Source organism: Balaenoptera ricei, chromosome 9, assembly GCF_028023285.1.
Source record: "Balaenoptera ricei isolate mBalRic1 chromosome 9, mBalRic1.hap2, whole genome shotgun sequence".
NCBI classification, from domain to species: domain Eukaryota; kingdom Metazoa; phylum Chordata; class Mammalia; order Artiodactyla; family Balaenopteridae; genus Balaenoptera; species Balaenoptera ricei.
The window spans coordinates 56,158,222-56,182,713 of NC_082647.1; the positions used below are offsets into that span (position 1 = coordinate 56,158,222).

General features: G+C 38.3%; 1 protein-coding gene across 12 annotated transcripts in view; it reads right to left on the minus strand.

Moving 5' to 3' along the window:
* Positions 1-24,492, minus strand: part of MTERF1 (mitochondrial transcription termination factor 1) — a 589,841-nt gene that overhangs the window by 199,324 nt on the left and 366,025 nt on the right. For all 12 annotated transcript variants that reach the window (XR_009505037.1, XR_009505036.1, XR_009505035.1 and 9 more), the window contains one exon: positions 10,330-10,578. The gene's annotated coding sequence lies outside the window, so the exon portion shown is untranslated. The remainder of the gene's footprint in view (positions 1-10,329; positions 10,579-24,492) is intronic.

Here is a 24,492-nt window from a genome sequence, read left to right on the forward strand (position 1 = left end):
CCCCCTCCCTCCTTCTCTCTGTCCCTTTCTTTCTTTCCTCTCTCCCTCCCTCCCTCCTTTCTTTCTTCCTTTCTTTCTTTCTCTCTCTCTCTTTCTTCTTTCTTTCCTTCTTCCTTCTTTTTTCTTTCTTTCTTTCTTTCTTTCTTTCTTTCTTTCTTTCTTTCTTTCTTTCTTTCTTCCTTCCTTCCTTCCTTCCTTCCTTCCTTTCTTTCTTTCCCTTTCCTGCTCCCCTCCCCCTATCTTCCTTTCTTTTTTAAGAAATCCATGATATGAATTGAAGTACAATAGGTAGTTTTTTAAATTGAGATATAGTTCACATACCATACTGTTTGCCCATTTAAAGTGTACAATTTGATGGTATTAGTATATTCGCAGAGTCGTGCAACTATAACCACAATCAAATTTAGAACATTTATATTGCCCCAAAAAGAAACCTGATACCCAATAGCACTGACTCCCAAGGGGCAGTTTTCAAAATGACAGACGCTGTTTCTTGAGCAATATTTGCCCATCTTTCGTCCTTTTCCTGGACTTAACTATTCAGTCACTATCTTTCAGAAGAGCTGTGCCTGCAGTGGGCTCTCTGAGAAGACTTAATTGATGGCAGCTATGCAGTTGGGTTTCCTTCCCTAGGGAGCACTAACGTGAACTTTGCTTAGTAAATTTTGATTTAAATTTCTTCTGACTTGTTCCCTGGAGAATCATGAATGGGTTATTCTTGGGAAGTGACAGGATTATGGGAATCATCTTTTCTAGGATTTACAGTTTTAGTAGCACTTTCATATACACAATGTTATTTTATTCTCCCAAACAGCAGTCAGAAGTAAAAATAACAATAGAATTCACTTATTAAGTGCTTATTCTGTGCTTGGCAACTCTAAGTAGTTCCCATACATGCATTAACTCATCTAATCCTCAAGCACCAGATGAGACAGGGCTCTGGTAAAATTAGCCAGAAATGCAGAGGTTAAATGATGACAAGCCCAAGATCGTAGAGCTGGTAAGGGCAGAGTTGAGATGTGTGCATATGCAGTTTGATTCCAATCTGAACTCTAAATACCACTCTTAATTGCCTCTAGTGTTCCCATTTTGGAAGCAAGGACTGAGGCTTTGAGAGGTTATACGTTATTAGAAGAACTAGTTAGGACCTGAATACAAGTATTTGGACCCCAAGCTTAATGCTATAATGAGGTAACATGCCTCCTCCATCAATGACTTAATTCAGCATCTTGCCAGGTACACAGAATCAAGTCCTTCAGCTAAGCCAAACAAACAAACAAAAAGAAATAGAAAATATTTCTTGTTGAAGCTTCATCTCTTAAACTGCAGTGTCGTTATTGTGACATTATAAGATTGGCTATACTTTTGGTGGGCCAGAAGCATTTTTCAAATCAATCTCCAAGGCCAGTTTTTCCTTCCTATTTGTGCCTCCTTTTGCAACCTCTCTTGATTTCTCTTTCTCCGTGTTTCCTATTCATAAACAGGGAATGAGCCACATGGATTTAATAACCAGAGCATTGATTCATGTAGACTTTCATCTAATCAGAAAGAACAGTGGCAGGTCCAAGAACTCATTTGATTGTATATCTTTTTAAAAGAGTTGACACACATGTCCTTTAGAGTAGAGAGAAAATAATAAAATTTAAAAAGCAAAAGCCAGCTCAGACCTGCCAGCTGCAATGATCGGTTACACAGAAGAGATCCATGGAATTCTGAAGCCATTTGGGTTTTGTTATGTTTGCTGAAACAGTACCAACTGTGATCTCTACTGCTTTAAACGGTTTAATGACTTTTGGATAAGCCTTCAGAGTTAAATGGTTAAATCACCAAATGCTCCAAAAAATAATTATGCAAACAATTTTCTGGCTAATTATCTAACATGAACAGAAGCACACAGCTGCTAAGATATGTAATTGCTGTTTCATCAGGGCTGGCTGTTGTATATACACGGTTCCTTTACTGATCTCAGTGTGGTTTGATGGGAGGCCACTAACATAATATCTCATTAAATGAGCAAGTTAAAAGTCCCAGCTCTGGTCCAGCTAGTCACTCACTTTGATTCTTTTTTTTAAAGGAATGGATTAAATCAAATCCATCCATAGTGGACAAGCACATAACTAGTATGTACATTTGTGTGGTATATCTAAGTCTTGGACATGTATATTTAAATGTCCAATGTGGGTAAATATAAATATTTTAACTTACTGGACATAAAAGGTACATATAGAAAACTTGCACATATCATAATTGTCCAGTTTACAAATGAGCACTCTCATGTAACCAGCCCCCAAAGCAAGAAATGGAACTTCACCAGGACCACAGAAGCCTCCTTTGTCCTTCTAATTTCTACTCCCTCCAAGGGTGGCTACTATCCTCACTTCTATCAACAGAGATTAATTGTACCTGTTTTGCACTAAATTTAAATGAAACCATACAACGTATACCCTTTTGTGCCTAGCTGCTTTCACATAATACCATGTTTGTAAAATTTATCTATATTGTTGCAATTTGTTCAATTCTCATTGCTGTATAGCATCTCATTGTGTGAACACTACAATTTAACATTCTACTGTTAATAGGTCTTTGGATAGTTTCTGGTTTGGGGATATTATGAATAAAGCTGATATAAATATTGAGTACATCACTTGGTAAACATATCCATGCACCTGGGTCTATACCTAGGAGCAGAATTGCTGGGCTGTATGGTGTGTGTATCTTCAGCTTTAGTAGATGCTGCCAAACAGTTTCCCCAAACAGTTGTGCCAGTTTTCACCCCCACCAGCACTAGAGGGAAGTTGGGATGAATGTTGTAAAGAATTCTAACTGATGCTTGCTAAATTTTAAAGGATGGTGTGGAGTGAGGAAGAAGAGTGAATGGTAGGTCTAATGGAAAGTGGTCCAGAAATATGGCCTTGTGAGGAAAGGATAAGGTTGGAGAAAGAAGCCTGGTGGAGGAAGCAGTCACGTTCAAGGTCATTTGCTAGATAGGAGAAGACTCCATGGATGTTTATCACCCACTCTGTCGTCTTCTGTAGTATGTGACATGGTCCTAGAGAATCACCTCAGGCCTTTCTTCCTTTTCTCTTTAGTCCACGTGGCATGTGCTCAAGGGCCGCTCAGGTCTGAAGGCCACTCTGGAGACTTGGGGATGCCCTCCCTCTCACCTGGCTGCCCACGCTGCGGTATATGTATACTTAACACAGACATCTGGCCCCTCTGATGCTAGGGGAATGAAGGATGAGAAGTGAGGAGCAGACAAAGAGAAATCAGAGAGAACAGAATGAAAATCTGAGTCGAGCCCAGTTATCTGGTTGTGTAACTTTAAGCAAACCACTCAAATCCTCTCATGGCTTTGTTTTCCTCAGCTACAAAAAACTGAAGGCAACAATTCTTAACTCACTAGGTTTATTTGATGATCAAATGAATTAAAAAAGAATATATATGGAAATGTTTTGGAAACTTTAAAAAGAAAACATTTGCTGTCTTTTCTACAGGGTATTATTATTAATACTCAAATCATCACTTTAAATAGAAATGTATCTCCAAGAAGCGGTATCAGTTCCATTTTGCTATTCAAATTTGCTATTCAAATTTATTGCGTTAACAGAATAAGAAATAATCCTTCTCAGTAACGTTAACAGGAGTTACAAACAAAAATGTCTGAAATAGTGGCATTTACCCAGGATTACCCAGAATTCACTGGGTTCAGTCATCCAGACCTCCATCCAGACTTGCATAGATTAATTAATTATTCTAACAAACATATGTTTATTGAGTATGCACCCTTTTGTTTTAGGACGATTCTAGGCAGAGATTCACAACAGGATTCAAAGATGGACTCCAAGGGGTCCCTGAACCTTCTGATTTTATATGGAGAGGAATGTGGGGGGTGACTTCTGTCATCAGATTCTCACAGAACTCTGAAAAACCCACCCTCTCCAAAAATAAGGTTAAGAAGCACCGTTTCAGGGATTTGTAGGATAAAGAAATATGAACTCTATATAAAATAATATGTTATTATTTATATAAGAACTTCAAATTAAGTTGACAATAGACTCCCCATTAGCAATAATAGATGCCACAGAATAACAGAATAATATCTTTAAAATGCTGAAGAAAAATAAATATTAACTTAGAATAGTATATCAAGCTTGATTATTATTCAAGTGTGGGGTGAAATAAAGAAAGGCACTTTGAGAAAAAAACAAAAAACAAAGATTGAGAGAGTTTACCAACTTTAGACCCTTGTCAAAATAACTATCAATAAATATTACCCAAGAAACAGGGACTTTAAGTGCAGAGTAAAAATGTAAGAGGGAATCATGAGCACAAAAATATTGTGAACATGGTTGTAAATTTAAAGAAGCATTGTCTTAAAAAAATCAATTAGGGCATTGTTTAAACAACAAGAAACTAAAATGCTAGATGACAATAACATGGACCAAGGGAGTGGGAGAGGCTGAAATTATAAACTCCAAGTTCATTGTATTATTCAGGAGGAAGATAGAGATAGGCTTAATTTAGACTTTAAGCAAGTATGCCTTTTAAAATTTAAGAGTAATGCTCAAAGAATAAGGGAAAATGTGATTTCAAAACAAGAACATGCAAAAGAAATGATTAAAGAATTCTAGAGTGATCTAATAAGAAACAGGAAGAAAAATATATATATATATGCTAAGAAAAAACAAAACATAGTAAAAAAAGTCTAGATATATTAGTAATCTCAGGAAATGTAGACAGATTAAACTGGTTTGTTCAAAAGTAGAGATCAGATCATTTTTAAGAAACACAATCCATTATGTGCTGTTTACAAGAGTTGTACCTAAAACATAATGATGCTTAAAGATTAAAGGGATGAGGGAAGATAAAACAGGTAAAGAATAATATTGCTGGAGAAGCAATACTAAGGCAAAAAAAGCATCATTTGGAATAAAGTCATGATATAATCATTGAAGAGCAGTTCACAGGGAAGCAATAGTAATGCTGAATCTGTATGTTCTGAGCAAAACAGGGTCCTGGCTTATAAAATAAATTTGACAAAGCTCTCTTAATGGGAAATATTTTTGCATGCCTCTTTCATAAACTGATCATAAGCAGTAAAAATTGATAAAGATATAAACATTTTGAACAACACAAGTAACTGGCCAGACTTAAAGGAGACCTGTATAGAAGAAGCCTGTATTCCTCACATAGAGAATTCACATTGTTTTCAAGTACACATTAAAAATACTGACCACAAAAGAAGTCCTAAGAAATACCAAAGAATTGAGAACACTGACCACATTCTCTTTCTATAATGCAATTATATCAGACATCAACAACAAAACACCCCCCCACAAAATACCCCATATATTTGGAAATGAAAATCATCTTATAAATATTCATGAATCAGAGAAGAAATAATAATGGAACTTATGAAATATTTAGAACTGAATGACCACAAATCACTACCTAGAAAAACTTGTGGGATGTCAGCATAGCCTTAAATTTACATTTATTAAAACAATGTGGAAACTGCAATGATAAAGCTAGGCAACGCTATTGTGGAAGAGGAGAAGATCGGGGAAGTTTTCAAAGGAGGAATGTCCGATCTGAGAATTTAAAGATAGGGAAGAAGAAGAGGTAGAGGAGGAACCTGGAGGAGAATATTGTTGGAAAAAAAGAAAAATCAGCGGTAAATTATAAATAAGGAGATATTGTGCCTAAAGATAGTTACATTGGGTTCGTTGGAGGCTTGTTTTAGACATACCCTCTGAGTTTTGTTACACAAAAAAATTCCTTTAAAGTTAAAAGAGAAAATTCTTAAAGTAATAAACCTGTAATTGGATTGGCCATTTATAGCACAAAATAATTGGTTTGAAAGTTATAAGGAGTTTGGAGCAGTTTCATACACCATTAGGTGGTAATCCCTGAACCAGCAGTAGGAAATGGTCCCTAGAAAAAGATACTGTGAAGGAATTAGGATAATTGACATCAAAACTACATACTGGGGTTCCAATTCCTGCAAGGGAAGAATAGCTTTTTATTGGATTAATGCTTCTGCAGGTACTAGACAAAATATAAAAAAGAGCTGTTGGAAGGCACTGAACAGTGACCAGAAGTAGGCAGAAACAGGGAAGCATTTGGCCCATGAAAGAAGGGAGTTTGTCCTCTGAGGAGATTCCCAGGCTGCATGCTACACAGGGTGCTAGAGCTTAAGCAAAAAAACCCACTGTCTTTTTTGCCTGAAGGGTCAGAGGAAAGAGTGTGGGATAAATAGAATGGTTGGAAATGGAAGGTGTGGATCCCAGAAAGGAGGAAGCCATGGTAAAGGAGGGGACTAGACTCTGCATATAAACTCCCTTCAAAACCATAATTGACTTCTGAGCAGTACAGGCACAAGTGGGATTCCAAATATCCCAAGGAGAAAATGACATCTAGGCAGTTGAGAGAGCTGAGGAAAGACTGCTGCTGCTGGAACCACAGAGGAAACTGCAGTTTGAGTCTTGACAAGTTAGAAGAGCTTGCTAAACTCTTTGGACTTGCCACCGAAACACCAGAGAGACCTTAAGAGTAAAGACCATATAACAGAATTAATGGGTTTACTCTAAAACTAAGGAAAAATGAAAATAGATCCAGTAGAGCATAAAACCAAGCCAACAAAAGTTTATGGTGATCTGTTAATAATTTGACTGCTTGCTGGAACAAAATTTGACACTCTTCAGGATAAGATTACAGGATATGGAGTCTCTCCAATGTATCATTGTGACACACAGCCAAGAGAAAAATCAATCAGTAAAAACAGACTGGTAAGTGCCCCAGATATTGGAATTATGGGATGGGAATTTCAGGAGAGAATTAAAGACTGAAAAGGAACCAGATGGAAATCCTAAAACTGAAAAATACATTATCTGACATTTTTAAAAATCTTAAATGAAAATTAACAGCTTATAGAGAAAAAAAAACTTTTAAACCACGAAACTTAAAGGCAGACCAATAGAAATTATCCAAACTGAAATGCAGAGAGCAAAAAGATTGGGAAGAGAATGAACATGTGTGTCAGTATCAGGTGACCTCATACAGGTGTAAACTGAGTTCCAGAAGGAGAAGAGAGAAATAATAGAGAAAGAAAAAATACTTCAAGAAATAATGGTTCAATATTCTTTTAATGGTTCAATATTTTTAAAGTTGATTAAAAAATAAATTTAGCATCCCATGGATCAAAGATGTTGAATGAATCCCAGTGGATAAATATTAAGAACCCCAGCACAATAAACACTAAGATAACCACATCTTGGAACATCATAGACAAACTGCTGAAAACCAGAGATAAAGAAAAAAATCTTAGCACAGTCAGGGAAAAAGACACATTAAATATAGGGGACAATGATTACAATAACTGCTGACTTCAGAAGCAGTGAAAGCCAGAAGATGATGGAAGGACATCTTTTAAAACTTATCATCTAGAATTTTATATCTAGGGAAATATCTTTAAAAATTAAAGGGAAATAAAGACAGTTTTAGGCAGATAAAAGCCGAGAACATTTGCACCTGCAGAACTGACTACAAAAAAGTGCTAAAGATTCTAAATGTCTAAATTAAAAAAATTTTTAATCTAAAATGCTAAAAATTATTCAAAGGGGAAATAAGCTGGAAATTCAGACCTATAAGAAGAAAGTATGAGTAATAGTAATGGTAAATATGTGGGTAATTATAAAATACTACTTTCCCTTTTAAAAAAAAATCTCTATAAGTCAGCTGATAAATAATTTACCGTGGAGTGTTATAACAAACGTAGCAGTAAAATATTTGATAACAGTAGCACAGAAAAGGGCCAGGGTATAAAAGGAATTGTACTGTTGCAAGTAGTACAATATTAATTCAACATAGACTGTGCTAGGTTAAGGATGTATATTGTAATTCCCAAGAAAAGATATAAAGTATAGGAAAAAAAGCCAACAGAGGAGAATATTGAATAAAATACTAAAAATTCATTGATTATCACAAAAAATAACACAGGAAAAAGGAAACAAAGAACAGAGGAGGCAAAAATAAATAGAAAGATAATAGACTTAAACCCAATTATATCAATAATTAGATGAAATGTGAATGGATTAAACACTCCAATTAAAAGGCAGAGATTATCAGACTGGGAAGAACAACAACAAATAAGACCCAACTATATCCTGTTTATAGGAGAGGTACTTTAAATATAAAGACACAAGTTGAAAGTTAAAGGATGAAAAAAAATATACCATGTGCAGAATATGTGTAAGCCATATTAATATCAAAGTTGACTTCAAGACAGAATATTACCAGAGATAAAAATATTTTATCATAATGAAAAAATGAACCAATTCATCCAGAGTTGCAATAATGGTAAATGTGTATACATCTACTAACTAAACTGCATATAAAATTGAGTTGAGTGGCAAAGTTGTCCCTCATTTTTTGTGGGAGAGCACCTATCCTTTTTGTGGTTGTTGCATACCCAGGAATGATGAGAGTAGAGATGGTTTAAATAATGATTACAAGGAGTGTAATGGTATGTGTAATGTAGCTGAATGGTATGCTTCTTCCTGCCATGAAACTGTATTTGGATTTCAGGTGGCAACTGTTTGTTTCTTTTTTAACTTGAAAATTTAAAATGTTACTCTTTTTATGGATATAACCCCAAGTGCATGAAATGTATTTGGTGATCTCCTTTGCACACTTCTCTAAGCAGGAGTTGTGACTTTGAAAATAAGCTGGGCCAACAGCCCAAGGTAGTCTATGTCATGGCCATAATGTCTCTTGTGGTGAGGCCATTCCTTTGGTGTTTCTTTCTGCGTGTTGGGCTACAGTTGGTCCCACAGATTGCTGAAATCCTGGCATTAGAGACAGCAATCAGTATGCAGTCTTTTTGCTTTACCATAATAATCACATGCATGACAACACATTGAGTCATCCCACTATTCAACATTTCCCAAAGTTTCGTTTGCCATGAAGTTGTTTGGGACTCAGAAATAATTGCAAATTATAGGAAGACTATCATATTGACCCAACAAAATGAACAAAAGGAGACCTTCAGGAAAGGAAAGAGAGAATCAGAGATTCATTAAATTCAGAAGGATCCCTGTCAGTCATCTCGAAGAGCATTTTATAAATTTAATGAACATAAAAATCATCTGCGGATGTTGTTAAAGTGCAGATTCCCAGATCCCATCCCCAGAAACTCAAATTTATGATCTGAGATGGGACCCAAGAATCTAAATTTTTAACAACTTCTCTGTGCAAGTAGACCTCAGATTACAATTTGAGAAACACTGATCTAGTTTCAACAGATCAGACATGACAAGTAGTTTCCAGCATCTGCTTGAACCTCCAGCCATGGTGAGCTCACCACCCCACAAAGCAGCCCCATTTCATTTTAGCAAGTTCTGCCTTGTTCTGAGCCCAAGTCCACCTCTGCCTCCTTTATCTTCAGGCTCTTCCCTCTGAAGCTACACAGAATAAGTCATATATCTCTCCTTTTATGATGACCCTTTATATTTTTAATATAGTTATTGGGTCTCCTTAATACTACTAGTTACTTCAATAGTTTCTAAAATGGTATTATATCTAGACATATCACCCATCTTTATGATTGTAGTGTGTGTCTTAAAATGCAGTATCAGACCTGATAAACACATTTCAATTTATCCTCACAATTGTAAAGCTCAGTGAAGGTCATTACTTCCCCTGGTTTGCCTTCATGGGTGTTTGTTTGTGTGCTTGTTTTTAAGAATTATACTACTATACAGGTAGTATAATTTATCCAACTTTGTCCTTTTAAAACAATGTTTTGGCTATTCTAGGCCCTTGGTATTTCCATATAAATTCATAATCAGCTTATCAAGTTGTCCAAAAGAGCTTGTTGGAATTTGTTTGGATTCCACTGAACCTATACATCGATTTAGGTAAAACTGACGTTTTAACAATTTTGATTCCTATGTTTCATGAACACAATATATCTCTCCATTTATTTAGGTCTTCTTGAATTTCCTTCTGCTATGTTTTATATTTTTGAAGTGGATCCCTAAGTATTTCACATTTTGATGTTATTTAAAATGTTAAAATTAAATTTCCACTTGCTAATTAAATTTCCAGGTTGCTAATATATTGACCTACAATTAACTTTTATATATGTGTAATATATATATTGTAAATGTAATGTACATGTGAATTGTAAATGTGCTAAACTCACTTGTTGTAGTTTTTTGGTAGATTCCATAGGATTTTCTATTTAGATTATAATGTCATGTGTGAATAATATATAAAGACAGCTTCACTTTTTCTTTTACAATCTAGTGCCTTTAATTTTTTTCTTACCTTATTTAACTGACAGGAACTTCTGATACATTGATGAATGGAAGCAGGGAGTGTGGACATTCATGCTCTTTTTCTGATCTTAGATGGTAGGGTAAACATCCAGACTTTCACCAGTAGGTATGATGTTAGTCGTAGTTTTTTTTGTAGATGCAGTATATAAGGTTGAGGAAACTCCCATCTAATCTTACTTGCTGAGATTTGTGTGTTTTTGTTTCAAATCAAATAGAGCAGGAATCAGCATTCTTTTTTCTATAAACAGACAAACAATAAATACTTTAGGCTATCGAAGACATATATTGTCTCTGTCACACATTCTTTGATTTTTTTGTACAACTCTTTAAAAATATAAAAAACATTCTTAGCTTGTGGGCCATGGACTCTAGTTTGCTGATCCCTGATCTAGCAGTTTGTTATGCCTACAATTCTCACAACTCACACTAGGGGCAGTAGTATCAAATTGCCAAGCCTACACATCCCCAGTTTTGGGGTACCAGAGAAATGGAATGAATTGACAGCTTAATTTTAGTCTTTAAATGTACTACTTTTCACTAAAGTATTCCCAGGAAGAGATAGTAATCTCTATTTGCCTATATCGACTTAATAGTATTAAGAGAGAAGACTAATGAGAAAGGATATAAATATTATAATAAGTAATTGAAAATCAAAATGCCTTCACATTTTGCTCATCTACAACATTTCCAGTTATCAAAATACATTCTGGTCTCTGTTGGTCCAGATGGGCCAGCCACTAATTGACTCAATTCTTTCAGCCCCTTTATATTTGCAAATCTGAGTTACACTACTCATCTGTACTCACTAACCAACTAAGGAAAGTTAAGGGTCTTCTGAGATCTCTTGGGCTCCTATTTTCTCTGTCTATTGTGTTTTGCACCAGAAACTTGCTTCTCTATGTCCAAATACTGAATAATTTTTCATAATATTTAGGTCTCACCAGAGAAAGCAGAGCACTAGACCCCTTGAGGCTAAGACACAGCATAAAAGCAGGACAGGAGGGAAGCATGATGCATGTGCAATAGCCCAGGCTTAGATAAAATAGGACAGTTCTGGGATCCCCCCTGCCTCCTCCACTGTTTCTCAAATGTGTGACCTTGGGCAATCCCTTTGCATGGGCCTGGCACACTGTAAGTTCTCAGCTTTCCTTGAAGAGAAGATGGAAAAGTCTAGAACCATCATTTCCAGGTTTTTTTTTAAATTTAATTTTATTTATTTTTTTATATAGCAGGTTCTTATTAGTTATCTATTTTATACATATTAGTGTATATATGTCAATCTCAATCTCCCAATTCATCCAACCACCACAACCTCCCCTCCCCTGCTTTCCCCCCTTGGTGTCCTATGTTTGTTCTCTACATCTGTGTCTCTATTTCTGCCTTGTTTTTTTTTTTTTTTCCTTTTTAAGCATTGGAGTTTTTTCTTCAAACAAAACCTGTATGTCAAACCCATAAAAATGAAACTTCTGTAGCAGAGTGGTACAGTGTCCCAGCCATATTTGTTGAGTCTATTTCTGGACCCTACCCTTATCCCCTCAGCAATATCCACTATGCCCTAGAATTTCAGGAAGCACTGTTTGAGAAAAAATTGTCTGTGGCATGGATATAGGAAATCCTATGAAGGTAACCAGACTCCATAGAGTCAGGGCAGTGAAGTATTTACAGCCTTGTTATTTAAAGTACAGTCCCAGGACCAGCAGCATCACCTGAATCCAAGGCCCAATCTCGACCTACTGAATTAGAATCTGCGTTTGGACAAGATACTCTGCTGTGTGTGCATTAGATTTTGAGAAGCCCTAGTGCAGCGTGAGGAGAGGGGGAGGAAGCACACAATAGAGTCATCACAGATGTAAGGCATTACCAAAAGAATGCAGCTAAATTTTGCCAAAGCTGCATTCCATTAATCCTCTTTAGAAATTTAATAATTTGTGTAATATTATTAGCATTTTTTTTCAGATTTCTTCAGGGAGTATGAGTTTATTAAAAGGATAATACATTTTACTTAGCTTTTTTCTCTTTGACCCTTCAGACCATTTTTGGATTTCTAAATTATCTTTTGATTATGCCTACAACCTCCCATGAGGATTAGTGGGTTATAGTTATTTTGTTTAAAAAAAACAAACTTTCCAGCCACAAATAGGAATTTATAATTACCTGAATCTATAATGTGAGTTGTTAATGGAATATTAGCTATTTGAGTAAAAAAGTACTGCACACAAATAATTAAACAAGACAAAGAACATGCAGGCCAGAATTTCTATTTCTTTTCCACAGTAGTGACTCTGTGGCTCTCCATCTAGATGCTGGCATTCTTTTTGTAAATGATTGATTTTCCCATGTCTGAATACTGATAAATCTATAACCAGCTCTGATGTTAATATTGTGCCAGGATAAAAAAGAGAATAATAATGACACAGCGGGAGTTATAACACTGAAAGAGAAATTGAGAATTCAGAATATGGAAAGGGGATTTATTATCTATTTCTTTGTGATCTGACCTGGAGTCCAGAAATCATGATGTCCTTTCAGTTCATTCCTTCATCTATGAAGTTTGGATTAGTTAGTGATTTTCAAACTATGTTATAGCTATGGAACCCTTTGGGCAAAGGAAATGGTACAGGCAGCCTATATGTGAAAGAAAGAAAAAAGGGACAGCTTGGGTGTTGGAGAAACAGGTTTCAAACTCCTGGGCAAGTTGCTCTCTAAAGTGTCACCTAACTCAGAAAATGGGGCAGCACAATAAACAGTGCTGGAAAATTAATGGGTTGAAGCCAACATGTATTTACCTAAATAATTTTATATTTATTCTTGATAAAAATGATTTACAAATTACATTGCTGAGGGGCATCTCTGTTAAAGTAAATGGGTCATGGCATTTACTGGGTTGACATCAAGTATATCAAATCCCATCAGTTCTTTCTGAGTAGCACGTTTCCCATTCATTCTCTCCTTGCAATTCTCACAGCCACCATCCTAGCTCAGGCAAACATAACTCCTGCCTGGACAATTATGACAGCCTCCCAAAGGGCTTCCCTCCACCTCCAAACCTTTGGAGGGAAAGCCAAGGTTTACACATACCAAACATGCAAGAGATCCTGCAATTTGCTCCTGGCTTTGTTACAAAGCCCTACTGCCAATGGAGAGCAGAATCCAAAATCCCTTGCTTGGCATGAAGAGTTCTCTATGTGGCCTCTACTGAGCTTTCTATTTCTCATGTGCCCCTTGGTGAGCCCCATAATCTAGTCAACGGGAACTACTCTCTCTTTCTAATTTGCACGCCACCCGGTGCCTCTCTCATTACTCCCTTTGCCTATTATGTCTTATCCATCCTCTTTATATGTCTAAATAATACCCACCTTTTAAAGACTCAGCTCAAGTGCTACCTCCTCCCTGAAGTCCTTCCTGAGTTTCTCTGTCCTTCCCAAAGTCCCTCCTGTCCCTGCTCCCCAAGCTAGTAATCACCCTATTACTTAATATAACAATGGACCCCACTCTGAGCACTTACCCCATTCCAATTTGAGTTATAGCTCTATACATTTAGCTCCTGTTATTTTATTATTGATTTTTCTGTTGTCTCTCCTATTGGCTATTTAGAACATAAACCATGTCTTGTTTAATTCTAAGAAGTCCCTCATGGTGTCTAACACATGCCAGATACAGAGCAGATATTTGATGAACAAAATATGGTCTGTCTTCTATAATACGGTTATTGTCCCCCTGAGAAAATCTGTGTTACAAAAACAATTGTTTCAGTGGGAAAAGGGGTTATGGCTATTAAATTTAAGGCCATAACAAATTATTTTTCCTACATGAATTTTAAGAATATGACTTTTTAATAGCTCTTAGTGAATCTTGTTTCTGAAAGTGGATATAATATATTGGGTAAACACAGCTCATCAAAACAACCTAAATGCTTCTTCACTTCCCTTTAATCCACCCATTAAGAGTTTCTTGATCTTTATCACCCTTTATCCTGACCTTGTGCTTTTACTTACAATACAGTTCCCAACTAATCACGGTGAACCAAATCTAGGGAGGGTAATTGAAAGACCAAAATGCAACAGGGAAGTCAGTTCCCTAAATTAATTTTTTTTTTGTTTTTGCTTTATACGGGAAAATATGATTTATGATCCCATTGGCCCCTGTAGGAAATGTTGAAAAAGAGAGAATGTTTATTCCGCACCTCACCTCCTATATTTCCATTGGCATTCTGCCCTCTCTTCCCTTGGGGATTGTTGGGGACCTTCCCTCACTCACCTAATTCCCTCCTCCCCATAGGAGGAAAAGTGAGCTGACTGGTTAGAACCCATGTCATAGCAGTGGGCAGAATCTCTCAGCACTGTAGCTCACAGCTCCTTTCTGCTCCCAGGTCCACGGCTGATTGTGTAAGCAGATTTGGAGCCCGCTCCATAGTCTGAGTCAGCCAGTCAAATAAATCCTATGGCCTGGATTCAGTAGAGTATTAGAACGATTCCATGTTGGCCTCAGGTCCAAACTGTGTTCTTTAATATTTAAATATTACCAGCTCCTGCATTTTGAGGAATGTTGGGTGTTTTCTCTGCCAGTTGCAAAGTCTATACTCGGTTCTCTTTAGTTTATTATCTTTACACTTATTCCTTGTCAGTCTGAACATAGAAAAGGGGAGGGGTGAGTCCTGGGCTCTCTAGCCTCTGACACAAAAACTCTCCTGAATTCGTAAAATGTTTTATATATTACAAGGCATGTTTACTTCTAGTAGCTCACTTGATTCTCACAGCCCTGACAGATATATTAAAATCTTCTTAGGCTTGCCCATGATCTTCTCAGTGGCAGAGGATCCAAGTCCTTTGACACCAGAAAAATATTCTCTATATTTCATCTTGAAATTGGCCCTTGGCAGTGACTTGAGCAAAATTCCTTCTAGTCTGTTTCCTGTGAGTTAGGGTTAGGAATTCTCTTCAGCAGCACTCTCAAGCAGAGCTTCCCTCTGAACTGGGGGACAAAGTGCATAAATAGAGGAAGATGCCTATGAAATGAACTTGAGAGGAAGTGACAGGAAAAAGGAATGTGACTTGTAAGTGGTTAGCTTGGAAATCCAGCAGCTATGGCAGAAATGCTGGAGAAGAAAGAGGGTTTGGAAGAGCATGTCTTTGTTCCCTTGGTCCTCTGACTTTCAGGCAACCAGGAGAGTCTAGTTGTGAAATCTGTAATACACTATAGTATACTCTGATAGTGAGGGAGAGCTGAGGCACTTAGAGAACTTGCAGACCATTTGATCACACCTACTGATACTGGAAAGCAGTTAAATATCATTAATGACCCTTAATTGAATAAAAACAAAACTATCTCCTATTCCCTTGATCTTTCCCATTCAAGCTAACATGTATGCTGGGGTTATCCAAGACAGACAGAGATGGGCATGCTGCTTGAGCCAGTTTTTCTATTTATTTTCCAAAAGCAAAGAGGCCCCTTCTGAAACTGCTGCTTGGCAACCTGAATTTAAACCTTCACCAATTGGCTGCCACTCCTGTAATCTGTAGACAGGATTCCAAAGTAGAAGCTCTCCGTGAGCATGTATCTTTTAAGGTTGGGCTCTCAAGCTCCGGCCCCTGCCTTCCTGGTTGGACCACTTGGCATGTTTGCCCTGGATCTTGCCAGTCTAGCATTTACCTGTATGGTTTTATTGGATTATTTCAGTGTAGATTTGTCATATACACCTTAAGGAAGAAGAAAAGGAAAGGAAAATTCATCGAGCATGTATCATTTTTTAAGGCAGGATGCCAGGTGATTTATAAAAGTTATCACATTTACCCTCACCCCTTATAGGAAGCCAAGGCACTAAGTGGCATCTCATATTTACACAAGCATCCACCATTTACAATTCATATACATCATCTCATTTAATCTTCACAGTGGTTCTATTAGGAGGAGGGCATGATCCTCATTTTATAAATGGAAAAACCAAGACTCAGAAGGGTTGAACAATATGCCCAGGCCACAAGGAGAGTTTTAAGAGAGCTAACACTTGTACCCAGATCAGTATTCATTCCACCAAGGCCCCAAAGGCCTGACTTCCATGTATGACCTATTCTGAAGGCATGAGAAGAATGTAGGCTTCAGAATTATCTAGGTGTGGGTTCAAATCCTGGTTCTGGAACATCCTAGCTCTGAGTTCTTGATCAAATCTCCTAACCGCATGGGGTTCCAATTGCTTCATCTAAAATGGGGGAAATAGTATGTATCTCATAAAATTGCTAAGCAATTTAAATGAGGTTAACTACACTATGTTCTTGAAGCTTAACGGTTTTTCACAAATGCTCATTTCCTCTTCTACTAATTTTCAAGTAATCAACAATGGAATGGTAAGTTAGAGAAAGTTTAGGATCAGAATCTAGGGGTATATGGTCAGAAATGTGAGCACTTTTATCAACAGGAAGAATACCCTTCAAAAGTTTAAAGTCACTGTTCTAGAATTTATTAGTCTCAAAATGTGTGATCCAACATTTTATTGTGTACTTTCTTCATGAAAAGCACCATATTGGGTACTGAAGGGGATAGAAAGACATGGTCCTGCCTTCAGAGAGTGAGGTTTGGTCTGCTGTGAACATCTTTTCTCCCTCCAAGGACCACCATGGAATGAGATGTAGACTCTCAGATTCTAGGTTATTCCCCATGCCCCTAAAGCAGTCCTTCCATCCTTGTGTGGTTTCTTAAGGAGTTTGCCTTAAGGGTTAAACAATAAAGGATATAGTTTAAGGGGTATAAGAAGCCTTTTAAATTTTCTACCAATAGCACCCCTGACAATCCATTAGAATATACTTGGAACTAGGTTTGCTGAGTCTCTCTTCACTCTTGTCTTATGGTCTTGGAAGTTAGTCATGCCTAATTGCTCTGACATAGTTTTCTTGTTAGTGGGTCATGAAGCCAATTTAGTAGGTCTTGACCAGCATTTTTAAAATTAAAAAGACCTTACCAGATTAGAAAATATCAAAATGCATTGTACTTATTCTTAGTAAAGTTTAAGTTTTTCCCCCCGTGAAACATTAGCCTGTGTAAGATATTTTTTAGCGTGGGTAGCCATCAAAAATGTTTGAAAAACATATTCTTAAAAAACAAGGTCTAACATTGTAAGTGCCAAGAGTGTTCATGGAATAAGTGGCAAGGATTAGATGTTAAGTCTAGCACTTTAGAGGTTATTTTCTTTTAGGCATTTCCACCAAGATATATGTAACTGCCATTAGGTAAATGGCTTTCTCTTCTGTTATGGCTGCATGAACCATCAGCTAGATTTTCCCTCGATGTTCTATTCATCTCCACCACCACCATCACCACTACCTCTTCCTCCTGTTTTCCATAGGAGAATCTCTGTGGCAGAGCCCCCAGATCTAGTCTCTTACAAGCTGGAGTATCCCTGCTCTTATCTTCTACATCTCTTGAAAATGGGTACATAATCAGTCCACCACCAGAAATCATCCAGTCTTACTCATAGTTGCCCAGAAATCCATACAGAGTCCAAAGGATAGGACAGATTTTTGTTGTCACTGTTGTTGTTCTCATCAAGCCATCTTCTGCTTTGTTGGTCTGTCTTGCATGGCTGCCTGGAAACACCCTTTCCCTTGGGATTCCTTCCTTCATCCGTTTCCCTCCTTCACCCATTTCTCCTTGGGGAGCTCAACTTCATTATGCCGCCACTCCCTATGTTCAAACCAGCTCGTCCCACTTCAAGTTATCACCACTCAAATAGCAGATTCTTTTCACCTGGATCTTCTGATTCTTCAGAGTGGAGTCCTCTCAAGACTAAAACCTTTTTCTGGCTGATACCACTCATCCTCAAGACATAACTCTATGATTAAATGTGACAACAATGGGAAGGGGCAAAGGGGATGATGTGGAAAGAGCATCCCATCCTGACATATTGGTTTTATCTCATTAGACTGAGTCTCTGCACCACAGGAGTTGTCCACACTGGACAATCTATGAGCTGACACTGAGATTTCAAAGAAACTATGCTCTATCCCACTGAATATGTTTGAATTCAAGGATCCTTAAAATATAGTACACATTAGTCCCTTCCCAATGTCCCACTGCTCTATAGGTGTTCAGAGAAGGAAGTGTTGCTGAGGACTAGAATGATGGCAGAAGACTTTGTGGAATAGATGAGGCTTGAAGTGAACCTGGAAAGGTGGGCAGAATTTGGAGACATGAAGCAATGTAAACAGGACGTTGTAGACTAATAGGACCAACAAGCATAGCAGAAAGGAATCAGGACACTCTCTATGAGTGAGTGCACCAGGCTGGTGGGATGGAGCAGCGGAGCATTGGCTTGGAACTCTGTCAGGAGGTAGAATGAAAATATGGTCGTGGAAATACTTGAATGCCAGGAACGGGAGAAAACAGGCTTTTAAGCAAATGAAAATAGCATTTTAGGGATATTAACATTCTAGTTTATGGAACAGGATTTGGTGCAGAGACACCCAGCAAGGGTAGATCACATGAGGAACCACTGTAGTGATCCCGGCTTGAGGCAACCAGGGCCCCAACTAGAGTGAAGCAATGAGAACTGAGAGGGAAGCTTTTACATGACAGTGTGCCATTGACTTAGAGCAATCTAATCAGCAACATTTCATTATGCACTTGGTCTTGAACCAGATAATTTGCCCTTCAGATGTATCTTTCCTGAATATGTAAACGCTCTCATTAAGATACAAGCCCTATGCCTGCTTTGAAGCTAAGCCAGACCCCACCTAATGCTGGCCTTTACCCCTTTTCTTCTCATTGGTAATCAGCTCACTGAAGCAGATGTTACTTCCTGACTCCGCAGGTGCCAACAGCCTCAGAAAGAAATGGATTATAGAACTGGAGTCTGCACTCAGCATGATCCAAATATGGAAATCAAACTGAGCCTTCTCAGGCTCCATGCTTGGGAAGGAGAGTGAAAAAGGGCTTAAGACTGGGCCTCAAAAGACAGGGTGGTTACCAGAGCCATCATGGGGCCATTTATCTGCCTACAGAAGGTCTTGCCAGTAATAACAATTAATGCCAATGGCATCCTTTCAATTTACCTTCATGGATTAATTCAACAAATACTTATTGGCTATGTACCAGGCATTAAACAAGGCTTTGGGGATAAAAAGACACAAAGAGCAGAGTTCTTGCCTTTGATAAAGTTTCCAGCTGAGTAGGAGAGACAGACCTATAAACAAGTAAATAACATTACAATGGCGTGTTCTGCTCTCTGCACCAAAAATTGTAAGATCTGATGCTGGAGAGATAGACAATTTGGGATTAGAGTCTTCCCACTGCATACTTTTCAGTAATCACTTGGAAGGTCAAGAAGTCACATATAAACACCTTACACGAAACATTTTATCTGAATAAAAGCAGAAAAGAAAACTAAAATCAACAAGTCCTCAGTAAAACCTGGGAGTTTGCCCCAGGATTATTTTGCCTTTTCCCCTGGGCCTTTATTTAACCCCAGTTGTGGTTATGCTGTCTGACCTTCTTTTATAGAAGCCTTGAACTTCACAATATGAAGGCCCTTTTACTCCCAGTCCCTAGAGTGAGTCAGACTGCTGGTGCTTAGCAGGGGAGAATTCCGACCAAGAGCATTAAGAAGAGCAGGAATTGGAAGGAAGAGAGCCAAAGCCCTTAGTGAAATCCTTCTGTGGGAGTTGCAGACGTAGAGTCTAGTGGGGTTTTGGTCTAGGAAGTTTAGGAAAAATGAAAAGCTTGTTGGTGAAAATTTAATCTCCTCTGTGAATTGTAATCATTTTTTTACAGACAGAATCCTGTCCCTCAATAGGTATTGCTTCCCAGTGAAAACAAAGAGAAGTCATCTCAGGAAAAGTCAGCCCAGGATCACCAAGTAAAGAACAGATTTTGTTGTTAGTCATTTAATTTATATTTTTCTATAATAAACTGTTGGTCTTTGTTAAAAACTAGAATCATATGATCATGAGTCTTTGCTTTTCTTTTTGTTTTACAGTCTTTCTTTTTTTTTTAGTTTAAAATAGGTGGTTTCTAGTAGCAGGGGATATACAAGGTTGAGGTTGGAGAGGGCTGACAAAAAAAGATGTCATTAGAAATAAATGCTGTAATTATAGTGGCTTTAAGGGTTATTTCAAACTTTAGGAAGAGAAGAAGGTATTGAGAAATCTCTTTTTCAACAGAATTTTTAGATACTATGTCTCTAAATAGTTTCAGGCTAGTTTCCTCAGAAAGTATACTGCCTCCTTTGCCCCACTCAGATCCTTGTTAGGTTTAGCTTAATAATAATGTGAGGGGCCAGAAAATCTTTTAAAGCTGATTTCCTACAGTTTGTAATTCCTTGCCAGGAACTGGAGGACTGATTGGCCATGCCCTCTGCAGTCTCCTGGCTATTTGTGAGAGTAGAAAACGAAACAAGGTACACATGTCTACACATACACGCACACACGCACAAACACACACACACAGAGCTTACTGTGAGACAGCAGCACAGAAAAATATGTTCACAATAACTCAATTTCACTAAAACTGGAAGTGGTCTTATGGAAGAAGGATAATAAGTCCCATTAGTAGATCGTTTTCTTGTCCTCAAAGGGAGGTGCCTGCTGATCAACAGCACTTCCCAGAAAGTTAAGTCATAGATCGCATTTGGCCGTGGTGGAGAGAAGACCTGGGTCTCCTATTGGTCAAGGACGAGCTAGAGTCTGTCCATGGAGGCTGGAAATGTTGAGGTGAAATCATGGGCCTTTTGCGTTCTTTGCTTTTCAAGTGAATGTTAAAAAATTCGACAGCTGTGTTTTACTCCACTGGAGTCCCTCAAACACCCACTCATCCCCAAAATCACTTAGAGGGGTGCACAACAAAGTAATTAGTGAATTATTCATTCAGCTGTGTAGCCAGGTGCCAGAGGTGACCTTCTGCAGATTTCAGGTGATTACTTACATTGAGTAAGGCAAAATTCCACAGTTCTTCTTCTTGCTGATTTATAAATTTTTCTCTTGTTAATCAAAAGAGCCTAGAAAATTGTATGAATCACAAAGGTACTGGAAAACATCAGTACAACACATGTTGAGCCAAAGTTGCCAATGTCTAAGTTATTCTCTGGTAATGATGTTTCCACGTAGTTTAACATTTTAAAGCATAAGTTACCGGCCTTTGAGCAAGTCTAACCTGGCTCTGCCTGTGAGAAAGAGACATTCTCTTTATTCAAATTAAACACAAAGGGCATAATTTCCCATCCTGTTAGGAGGAGGGCGGACTTTCGACATTCCTTAGAGTTCTATACAAGGCACCTAAAGAAAAGGTCAGTCATTCACTCAGAAAATATTTTTTGAGTACCTACATTTCAGGCATTACTAGTTGCTGGTGAAACAAACACAGCCTTTTCCCTCGTAGAGCTTATACTCTAGACGTCTACATATCTAGGAGGCTCACGCAGTAGGAGGACTAGATTCAAATTATGCACAAGGGATTGCAACGAAATGAAGTGTGCACTAAAAAGGTGCCCAAGGAAGTAAAGGGTCTGGGAATTAAGTGATATAAAGAGCAGTTGAAAGAAATTGGAGAGTTCAGGAACGGTGCAGGTATTATTTTCTGCGGCTCTAGAGGGCATACCCTAATCAAGAGGTGGTGGACTTCAGTTCAATACTGAAAGGGTATAATGTTTACAACCACCTCAGAAGAGAATGAGCTGCTTTGGAAGGCGGCAGAAGCCCTACCCTGATGTACTGAAGTAGCCACCATCTTAGCCGCTGCTCAGTGGTCTGTGGAGGCAATTTTTGTGACAGGCAAAGGTTTGCCCAGATGATTCCTAATGAGGCTTCCACTTGTGAGTTTCTACATTCCATAAACCTGATGACCAGTGACCACAGAAGCTACCCGCTTCGTTTAGCAATTCATTCTTCAGCCTGCATATACTAAGTCCAGTGAAGCAGAGAACTGGGAGAAACTTTCTCTCCCTTTGTTCCAGGTGGAATAACACAATACAGCAATAGAGGTTGCTCCTTCCTCTTACCACAGCCTCATCCCTAAAGATCATCTCTCTAAAGAGATGCTCACTGACCAATGGTTCTATGGAAAGGGCCTTCAAAATCAGGTGGTAATTTGTTCAAAGATAGATAGTTCACTGATGGCAGAGCCGACAGTAAGTGCCACTGTCTGAGTTCAGTTCATTTTCTATGATGTGCAGATCATAAACGGTGAATTTTGAACCAGGTTCTGAAGAGCAAGAGGATGGGAATGTTTCCCTGGGCTGGTCACACGCTGAGCCTAGGATATGGAGTCGTTCAGTCCAGCTCCTCCGCTATTTATTTAATTCCATAACGTGCCAGCTCCAGTCTTCCAAGCTGCCCAGCTATAAGATTCAGACCAGAAAAATCCTAAACTTCTTTCCCTACATTTGCAATTCTCCTTCCATTCCCTTTCTTCCAACTCAGATTTGGAGGTTCCAAGACTATTTATATAATCAGACACTTTTTGTCTCAGAAACAGCGCAACTAATGTCTTTAGGAGGAAGTGCCCTGTAAATGTTCAAAACCTCAAAATAATTTTCAAATCTCTACTTTCCTTTTTGAAAAATGTAAAGAACAATTAAAGAGATTTTAGGAGGAGAATCTGGCATACAACACCCTCAACCAAGTTCCAGGGTATTTTCTTTGGAGGATGTGATTACAGCTGTTCAAACTTAAAGTTATTTACATTGAACAAAAACCTTGATTTTAAAGAGTCATATGACCATATATAAACTGGAACATGGCAAAGAGTCAAAACGTGGCATTTTTAGTGGACATATATTGCCCATTGGCTATGGCTCCTGAAGGGTGCTTTTCAGGGCCCTGGGTTGGTGGGAAATGATAAACGAAGACTAAAGAATAAGAATTTTGCCTAGTGAGTCATATTGGGTTGCAGCTGAATTAGAAAACAGCAGGTAGTCATCAGAAAGGTTTATATGAAATCTAATGAATCAGAAAGAGAAAGCAAGTGGAAAGAGTTTCTTTTCATACAGGGCCAGATTCTCATCTGATGTAAGTTCTGGAGAATTAGCCAACATATGGAAATTATCCCCATGTTGTCATATGGGACAGCAGTATGAGGAATCGTTAAAGGAATGGGAATATTTAGCTTTGTGAAGAGAAGATCTGGGTGGCACAGATAGCTCTTTTCAAATATTTAGAAGGTCAGCATGTAGAGAAGGGAGTATTGTGTGTTGCTCCCAAGGGCAAAACATTGGAGACATTGGAGAGATGGGGTGTGTTTTACTATTCCCTTTTCTCCTACTAGGGCAAACAGAGCATGGCTACTTCCTCACAGCAAAATAGGCTCATGTGAGGGGACAGAAAGATGTTTCTGGAGCCATCCCCTAAGAACTGGGATGGTAACTAATGGAGACTGACCCAGACATAGGACTGACAGCAAAGTTTCCACCTACCAGGCATAGCTTGACTCTAAATATCAATATCCATATGCAGTTCAGGCAAACAGGCAGCAAGGAGGAATGGGAAGTACCTGGACTTTGGAGTCAGGAGAGTGTAGGTTGAAACCCTGGCTGTGCCATTTATTGTCTGTGTAACCCTGGGAGATTTGCTTGGCCTCTCTGAGTTGCAGTTTCCTGGTCTGTAAACAGGGATGATGTCACCTGTGCTAATGGACAGCTGTTATGTCCACTCAGAATTCACTCTCCCTGCTCTAGGAAAATCACCTTGATTTCCTCCAAGTCAAGTAGAGTCCTCGTGTCAATCATGGTCAATCACGGATAGGCCTGCCTATCCCTGGACAATCAAACTTTGCCTCCCTGGAATTTTAAACCTGAGTGGGGTGACCCAAGGATGGAAAATGGTTGGAGTTGAGTCCTTCTGAAAATGACATCATGAAGGGACTGTCCATCAGTTCCTGATGCCAGAATTTCCTGAGCTACCAGGCTGCTGTCCTTCTTGGGGCCTGGTTTTTCAGCTTCTTCAATTTTATGAGCTACCCCATGTTCTGCCAATAGATCATGTTTTTGCATAAGTTAGCTGAATCAGTGTCTGTAGTTTGCCAAAACAAAGAACCGTATCTGTACACCTACCTCAAAAAGATTGCTGGGAAGATTAAATGAGAAAACATACATAAAGCCTCTGACACTGTTGTAGTGCCTGGTACATAACAGGTTTCAATAAATGGTAGCTGTTGTAACTATCAGGTACTATGA